Source organism: Engraulis encrasicolus, chromosome 1 (assembly GCF_034702125.1).
Source record: "Engraulis encrasicolus isolate BLACKSEA-1 chromosome 1, IST_EnEncr_1.0, whole genome shotgun sequence".
Taxonomy (NCBI): domain Eukaryota; kingdom Metazoa; phylum Chordata; class Actinopteri; order Clupeiformes; family Engraulidae; genus Engraulis; species Engraulis encrasicolus.
This window is the reverse complement of record NC_085857.1, coordinates 5,177,259-5,186,899: the sequence shown is the minus strand read 5'-3', so window position 1 is coordinate 5,186,899 and position 9,641 is coordinate 5,177,259. Positions and strand designations below refer to the sequence as shown.

At 40.3% G+C, this 9,641-nt stretch overlaps 1 protein-coding gene and 1 long non-coding RNA gene across 3 annotated transcripts in view; one reads left to right on the top strand and one right to left on the bottom strand.

The window, feature by feature from the left end:
- The window catches only part of LOC134446435 (VPS10 domain-containing receptor SorCS1-like), a 549,670-nt gene that overhangs the window by 284,576 nt on the left and 255,453 nt on the right, over positions 1–9,641 (bottom strand). The gene's annotated exons all lie outside the window — the stretch shown is intronic.
- On the top strand, positions 2,054–3,694 carry LOC134468765 (uncharacterized). 2 transcript variants are annotated; one of them, XR_010038953.1, is made up of 3 exons: positions 2,054–2,291; positions 2,995–3,086; positions 3,244–3,694. It is a non-coding gene; the product is annotated as an uncharacterized LOC134468765 (long non-coding RNA). The 2 variants fall into 2 exon arrangements; XR_010038922.1 differs by having other exon boundaries at positions 2,988–3,086.

The following is a 9,641-nucleotide window of genomic DNA, read 5'->3' as shown; positions in this document are numbered from 1 at the left end:
CATCATGGTTATGGTTAAACCAGTCCATTTTCACAGTATTATGTAGGAAAAAATTGCAAAATATGCAGTCATATCCAAGGTTAACGTTTTTCAAGTCTTTTGCAACCAGACTGACAAGGCGGTCGTGCCTGGCCACATACTGTCCTTTGTAATAATGGCATCCATTTAGAATGTGGGCTACAGTTTCATTCTCGTGACCATGTGTATGCCATATGCAATTTGGGTTGAATTGTGAGGGGTACCATGTTGCCAAATTGTATCTAGTTGGGAGGCATTGTAGTCTTGCTTTGATTGCAAAAATGAGGATTTCTTCTGATATGGACTTGTTTTTTAGGACAGAATGTGATACTGACTGGTCAGCAAATTGAAGGTGCGCTAACTTCCCTTGTAATTTTAGACTTTTCCAATGTTGCACACTTTGTGCTTGTTTGTGATGTAGAATGGAATGTCTAATGTTTTTAATTTGTAGTTGGCAGGGTGAGTTATTTGAATTAAAAACCACCAGGGTGGATATCTGATGGTTAGATACAATGTCTTCTAGCGCTACGGCTGTTCCATCGGGTCCCAACCAGGAGAGGTCCCAACCACACACACACACACACACACACACACACACACACACACACACACACACACAGACGCACACCGCACCTTCTACCTGCACTAAACACACACACACACACACACACACACACACACACACACACACACACACACACACACACACACACACACACACACACACACACACACACACACACACACACACACACACACACACACACACACACACACTGCTGCTGGTGTACTTAATAGACCTATTTTAATATTTATTTTTCTTCAAAATGCTACTATTACTATGTCAGAACACTATAAAGGACTTTTAGGAAAAGCACAACAATTACCTCCTCTTAATGTATGTTTTCTACAAGTCTTCTGTTGTCCAGTCTTGCACTTTAAATGTCTGTATGAGCACTGTCTATGTCCATACTGTCTTATGTCCATGTATAAGTACTGTCTATGTCTATACTGTCTATGTCCTTACCTAGATTAGTCTATGTCTGCATGGGAAAGCAAGAAATGTAATTTCAAATTCTTTGTATGACCAGTGCATGTAAAGAAATTGACAATAAAACCTACTTGACTTGACTTGACTTGACTTGACTCTAGGTGGTGGCAACCAGAGCAGAGTACTGAGTAAACCATCGACACAGGACCTCGATGATTGAAGCAGGCATTACTCATGGAGGCAAAGGCTGGAGAGAAGATGCAGAACTGCATTTGAAGCAGTAAAGCATTGCATTGCCTCCTCGGAATGCACCCAAGGGATCAGCAGGCAATGGAGGCTGACGGGGAGGAGGTGGGGGCGTCAACACCAGTGGGCTACTCTTCTAAGAGACTGAATCTAGAGATTACTGTCCCAGGTAGCATTGTTTATAATATAGGCTGTGTTAGCCTATAATAGGTATATTGTACATGTTACATTTGTGCTGATTGATATCCCTGAGAAATATTTCCATTGTTCATAGGCTGTTACCTGAGAAAGATATAAACTACAGTGAATTACTACAAACTGGGCAAAGTTTTGCCATTTGTAGCCCGTAACTGTCCTACTGTACAGTTTATTCAGCTGCCAGCTTCACTTCGGACTAAAATAGAGAATCTGCAAAGTGGTGGCACCTAGGGCAGAGCAGACAGGCAATCTATTCTGCGGAGTTGATTTTATTCAATGAATTGTAACTAATTGATTGTAACTAATTGTAATTATTAATTGTGCTTTTGCTGTTGGATAGGAGGACTGGAAAACCACGAGACGCTGAATTTTGAAGTAGGTTACTGCTTCAATTCGCCTCTCAAGAAAAAAAGTCAGATGCGTACTCTACTCTAATCAGCAAAAGAGCAGAGATAGACGCAAGGCTTATAAATGAGAGTACAGGCATCCTATTGGCTCTTGGTAAATGAATGGTAAGAACCAGAGCAGTGATTGGTTGGTTAATGCAAGTGAGTAATTGAGCTAAATTCCATCTCATTTTCTTGGCAGAACTTACCCACACAGCAGAGGACTCCGATGCGGAGCCGCGTTCAAGTCACCACATCCGTGTCACTGTCACATTCCTTTGGGTTCCACTTGGTGGATCAGGGTCGCCACCGTGCGCCGCCCCAAATTCTACCGTCAAAACGCGGACCATAATCGCATCCATATCTGATTCACAAACGCGGACGCGCTGTAAAATCTAACGGACGTTGGTACAGTTTTTGTTGGGGCAGACACGACCGAACAGCGCTCTCCAGTAAGTATTGATTTATTTATATTAGGTGATACACAAAGGTACAAAAAGTATATCTGAAGCTTTTATACTATCACTACTTTTGATATTTCGTAGGATTTTGTTTTTTATGACTTTAAAAGTGTATGTTAACCCTAGTTGTTTTCAAAACGAGACAGCTAGTTCATTCATTCAAAGACATGGAGAACTACATTGGCTATTGTAGTATTTCCTAAATGCTGTTAAAATATGATGCCATCCGATACATGGAGGAAGTGCAGTTGAATAAAAATTATCTACATTGTGCCCATTTTAACAGCCTTGTTTACGTTAGCTTGCTAGCCAGCTACTAGCAAACCGGTTGACTGAAGCAAACTTGTGTAAAGTTAAACGTACGTCTAAGTGTTCGAATACTCTTATGAAACGGCTATATTGGTCTGAATTTGGCTCGTGGTACACTTTTACACGGATTGATGATGCTCTCAACAGGTTTGGCATCAACTGTGTTTTTAACGGTACAAATCCTAAAGCGGTGGCATATTCTCCTCACGTTAACGAAATCCAGGCTAATTATTTATTAGCAATTAATGGATGGCCATGAACTGCGCCCTCGTCCCATATGCTGTCCATCAGAATGAAAGTAGCTGGGCTCATAGTTTGATACAGATGTCCGTGGTTGGGCTACAAATATCTGAATTTGTTCTTAATCTTGTGCAACAGTATACAGGTGGAATTACCTCTGGGTCGGACAGGGCTAGCCAGCTGTAATCCACCCTGCTACGGTGATGCCCGCCTGCCTCCCGGCTTTTACGACCAAGAGTAAGTAGGACATTGTACATCTTATAATATTCAACATCATTACTGTCACGGGATAGAGATGTGAAAGAGCGTTGTCCATCCCATATGCAATGCAATGTCTGATTGTCATCTTACGAAATTTAAATGAAAGCTAAGTTTAGCTCTGTTGCCTTTTCAGATCGGAGCGCTGATGTGATGTTTCCCCGTCGACTGATGAGGGAAGGAAGAGAAGGCAGCCACGACACGCGATTGTTCAACATGACAGTGAGACAGAAAAATAATGTCAAGATAAATAAAAAAATCATGATGAGTGAAGTTCTTCGTCAGGTTGTGTTTTTTTCGGGTTCTTATTTAAACGGTGTCTAGGCCAGGTCTGTGTTATCTGTAGAATTAAATCTAAATGCTGTTTGAAACGGTTAACTGGTTTAGTGTTCGTTTATTGGGATTATAGCATAATAAGAAAGTAACTTTATGAGCACGGATCCAAAATGGTCCCGGCCCGGAACATCTATGAGTCCGGAATGGGTCCGTAACTGATAAAAAGTAGTGGAACCGTGACGGATGCAATAAGTGGACACGGAATGAGTCCGCATCGGATGTCGCGCCTCCGAACCGGGCTCACTGCGGAGGTATGCTTCTGCACGCGGATCCGTTGCGGGTGACAAACGGGTCCCTTTTGAGTCCGCACCACGCCTCCGCGTCGGATGATAGGCGGCGTGCAAGTGGACGCCGATACGGCCCCGTTTACCGGATCCGTTCCGGAGGATGACCTCCGGATGGTGGACTCCGGGGCGGATCCATTACGGTGTACTTTTGCTGTGTGGGTAACGCCATAGCTTACATGCATGTACAGTATCTTCAGTTGCCCGCCTGACCTCTGTGTGTGCCCATACACACACACACACACACACACACACACACACACATACACACACACACACACACACACACACACACACACATACACACACACACACACGCATGCACCCACACGCACACATGTGCACACACACACACGTGCACGTGCACACGCGCACACGCGCAGGGGCGCTGCCAGAAATGTTGGGCCCCATGAAAGATTCGAATTTTGGGCCCCCTTAAGGGCCCCTCTCAGTGCTTGGGCCCCCTTAAGGGCTCCTATCAGTGCTTTGGCCCTCAGAATATGTACCACTTTCCCCCCCCTAGCGGCGCCCCTGCACACACGCGCACACACACACACACACACACACACACACACACACACACACACACACACACATGGGTAGATAACGTGACGTGTAAATTTTGCTGTCGCAGGCTCTTAAAATTAAGTAAATTCATGCTTTCAAAATTGTCAATGCTTTAAATGATTAAACTAATGTCGTTGTTGTGAAAAAGTAATGTGTAATAAATCCAGAGCTTAAATAAGTATACTTAATTTTGAGTCAAATGTCACATTTGTCCTATGGTGTGACTGAGGCAAGCCTGGTTCTCCATATTAAAACATTTTTAAATAAATAATCAAAGCTCAGTCATTTGTCTAAACAACCCTGGCATGTTTTTCAAGGTGTCTATTTTAGCAAGTGGCAATGCTTAATTTTTTTCATGTTTTTCTGAGACCGTATGGACTTATGAAACTTTGTCGCAGAAAACAATGTCCTGTGGTGTGACATCATATTTTTGGTTAATTCTGTGGATAATTATCTATTGTTGAAGCTGCATCGGTACATAAATTGTGACTTTAGACCCTTAAGAAGCCAATGGCAAGGGTGGATTTTAGATTTTTCTCTCAGAGTTCTTCAGTCAAACAATTATGTTTTGCTACCACAAGATGTATTAGTTTTGTAGTCCTTTGGTGTGACAGCCATAAAATACATTTTGACAATAGTGTATATTTTTCATATTTTTTTCTTATGTAGATGTATGAAAATGCATCTTACTAAAGGTGAAATTGTGTTTCAGTTGGCAACGACATGGCTTTAAATTAACTCAAAAGCTCAAAAGTCCTATGGTGTGATGGTAAAAGTCCTATGGTGTGATGGTAAAAGTCCTATGGTGTGACACTTTGGAGTATCACACCAAAGGACAAACAGGTCACACCAATGGACTAGATATTTGAGAAATAGCTTTTAAAACAACTGGTAGTACAATTTTTTTGTTTTTGTTTGACTAGATAAATATTGTGTATTCAAATTACTTATTCCTTTATTGGCCTTTGGAATTTATACTTTGATGCATTGTTGATGAATATTTGCTGTTGATTTTAGATACTGTCAAATGATATAAAATGTCATTAATGGTGCTTTGAAACCATAAAATATAACGGTAACAGTGAAGGAAAGATCAGTGAGAGAGTATATAGAGGAGTATAGATGAATAAAGTATGCTGTGGAGAGCTCAATATACAGCATAAATGTGCTGTCCAACTTGAGATACCAAACAGGCACTGGCCACTACACACTACAGGTTCAATGGTGTGACAGTCATAGCATACCTACAAAAGTGTGATGGTCATGCCAAGGTCACACTTCAGTGTGAGTCTTATGAGCTCTGCAGGTTACATTCAATGACCGCATGGCTGTCATTAAGAGTTACGATAGGCTGATAATCGACGATTCAAAGACTTATAAGTGTAAAGTGTAGGTCCATATTGACTACAACATTATATTATGATCAAAAGACAAAATAATCATGTTGATATATTTGTTTCTGGCTCAGTTTTGCATTTCTGTCCTTTAGCGTGACATGAATGTCCTACTGTGTGACATGTTTTAAACGCTCAAATATTTGTTTGAGCTAAACAATATGTTTGATAAACACTGAATATTGCATTAGGGAAGAATAAATTATCGTCCCTGAAAAGTTAGTATAAATTCGGACAATTTTGAACATTTAAAAGAAAGATATCCCTGTTTTTCCTCGAAGGTTTCTAATAATCTCACATCTAATGGGAAAAAAATACTTAAATGGTAATTTCTCATTAAATTAAGACTTTAAAAAATTGCAATAAATATGAAGAGTGTAACAATGTTCATAAAACTCCATCAAGCCATTTCTACATTACTTAATATATTTATTTCTTAACGTCACACCAAAGGGCATATTTTCAGGTAATTGCTTTATCAACGTAAATAAGTAATCAATGAATAAACCAACATTGTGACCACTTGGATTTTTTGAAAGATTAATTGCTGCACTACGTAGACATATAATTTTTTCCCTCATAAACAATGTTTTGTGAAAAAAATGTTTTTTGCTGCCTATCCGTCATCTACCCACACACACACACACACACACACACACACACACACACACACACACACACACACACACACACACACACACACACACACACACACACACACACACACACACACACACACACACACACACACACACACACACACACAATTGTCCTCTTTTCTCACTCTTTCATGGAAGATGATGTTCATGGTGTCAGTTTCAGGCTTCACCCGTGATTATAATGTAGCGAAACAAAACCCATTGCATGTGCTCTGCTTCAATTATTCACCCTGAACTCTGCAGTATTCATGAAACGGGTGATTACGTACAGAACTGCTTCCGCAGGCAAAAACTGTTGGAGGAGGTTGAAAAAACTTCACTGGATGAGACTCCAGGACTGGAGGATAACTATATAGGCCTAAGTGAAGAAGGAGAGGAAGGAAAGACAGGAAGGAAGAGAGTGTAAAAGAGAAAATGGAGGAAGAGAGTGAGGGGAAAAGAGAGAAAGAAGGGCCAAGACAGAGAGAGAGAGAAAAAAAAAAGTTACTGGGTGAGTATTAAGGCATTATCAGACTTGATTTCAATGGGACAATGAATCCCACAAAGACGGAAATATGAAACAATCAAGCCACCCAATCAACCAATGCTTTCCTAGATTGTTATATTGTTAATGGAAATACACTCTCAGAAATAAAGCTACATAACTCGTCGCTGTGGCAGTACCCTCAAGGGGAGTACCATTGCGTCGCTTGATTGTTATTTCAAAAAAGAAGTGACAGAATGCACATTGGTCGACATTACAAGCTGAACACACCTCTTTTTTGGGGTACCAATCACAGCGACACAATGGTACTCCTCTTGAAGGTACTGGCACAGCGACGAGTTCTGTGCCTTTATTTCTGAGAGTGTAGTGTCTGTATTTTTTTTTAATTAACAGTGGTACAAGAAAAAGGACATTGTACCCACCGTCACTTGCCACTTGTACGGTACACCTTCCCTTTTGACTCCTGTTTCCATCGCAGTAAGTGGTACATGAGAAAGAAAGAAATGACTAAGGAAAATGGTGGAGATTTAATTTCATCCTGGAACTTTGCTGCTCACGGGGGCGCCCTGGTGCCTATGGGGGGCCCTAAGCCATTGCATAGGCTGCTTATGCCTAGGGCTGGCCCTGGATGTTGTGACAGATTGACTCTTTAGCTGGGATCACTTGGAGCTCTGTCTTGGACAAGTTCAGCTGTACGGTGTGTTCCTTCTTCCATGTTGACAGGTCAGTAAGGCAGTGCCAAAACCGTGGAGTCATCTGGCTGGAACGACAGGTACATCTAGGTTTCAATGACATCACATTGTTCAAATGGCATGTCCCAGGGAGGTGGTGTACATTGCAAGCCTTTTTGTGGACACTGCGGACATTTTCAAATACCGGGGTCAAATACTGCATGGTGTACTGCATACTGTACCTTTAGAATGCTTCAATCACTTCAGTCAAACTCTTAAATATGTTTTCATTAATCACTGCCTTGAGGATAAATACAGAATGTATACAGAGACTGAATTTATCATTGTTGATCATATATCGATTTTCATCATAGATACATTTTACATTACTGAAAAAAATACTGAGGATATGTGTCCTCAATCTTAGTTTCGGCAGGATAACTCATCTGTTCTGATGATATGTCACAGGGAGGTGGTGAAGTGAAGGAGACGCACTCACACTATCGCCTTCTATACTAAGTTACAGATCATAATTGGGTGCTGAATCCCGCATAATATATTGATGAATGAAGGAAGCGAAGGACAGCGCTCTTCAGATTTTTCTCTGTTTATTCGCTCACACTATCGCCTATACTAGTTAATATAATATAACTGGGTGCTGAGTCCCAACATAATATATTGATGAATGAAGGAAGGAAGCGAAGGACAGCACTCTTCACAATCTTATGCGAATAAACAGAGAAGAATCTGAAGAGTGCTCTGTGCGCACTCCTAGTGACGCAACACCTTCAGCGTTGCAACTACAAACCCCAACTCCGGTGAAGTTGGGACGTTTGGTAAACAGTGAATAAAATCAAAATGCTATAATTTTCAAAACATTCAATCTATTCATTAGATGGAGAATAGTGAAAAGAGAACATATTAAGTGTTAAAACCGAGAAAAAATATTGTTTTGGGGGACGTATGTACTCATTTCTAATTTGATAAATCCAACACGTCTCAAAAGAGTTGGGACGGGGACAATAAATGGCAGCAAATGTCGAGGAAGACTAAAAACAAAACAAAAGACAACACTTAACAGTTAAATACATTAACCGATGAGATGATTTTATACAAAAAACAGTGTTAATTCCTATCTTGGACATGATTTCACCAGCTTAAATGGTGGGTGTATTCCTTGTCATGTTTTGCAATGTTTTCCTTTCTGTAGTGCTTACAGTGTGACAGGTCTTGACCAAAAGTCCACCATTTTATCACCTGCTGGTCCTTATGATGGAGCCAAACTATTAAAACTTAGTAGAGAATGCAATTTGACCTTACTATGTGGCAGTAATCGAAGATCTCCCTTCAAAATATAATGCATGAGTGGCTTTTCATGCTGTTTAAAACCCATTTATACCATTCAGCACTGTATTTAACTCTACAGACGAGTGAGAACATCTTAACCAATGCACTACTGCACCCGCATGTCATCATGGAGGCTGACTTTTGAAGCTAGCACTAACACAAGTTGGATGGTCCATTTTTACTGTAGCACAGGATGTGCAATGCTCTATTATTGTCAAAAAGAATGGACTTCTACAACTTCTGCTGACTTCTGTAAGCAAAGGACAGTTTCTATTTCAAGTGAGCTCAAGTGCTTAGGAGAATGTTACACCCCTGTATCATTTGCACGCATTAAGCATTCTTAATATGGTCAATTTTCAATAGCTCTAATTCCTGGAGTGCTAGAGTGAGACTACAGCCAATATATATTTCATGATGTCATGAACCTATACAATGATTTTAATAACAAAAATATGTCTTATATACACTCAATCGTGGTAAATCAAAGGGAATTCAAAAATGTATGTAATAACTATGGTAATTATTCCCTTTGCATCTTTAATTCTGAGTGACTCAGCCTTTCTGTGATGATCTTATACCTGGACACCTATATTGTCCGTCAGTACAATTCATTTTGAAATGTTCTTCTTTGTTGTTTTATCTTATTTGGATGTTTACTAAATTTAACTGATCCCCGTCCCAACTCTTTTGAGACGTGTTGGATTTATCTAATTAGAAATGTGTACATATGTCCCCCAAAACAATATTTTTTTCTCGGTTTTAAGACTTCATATGTTGTCTTTTCACTATTCT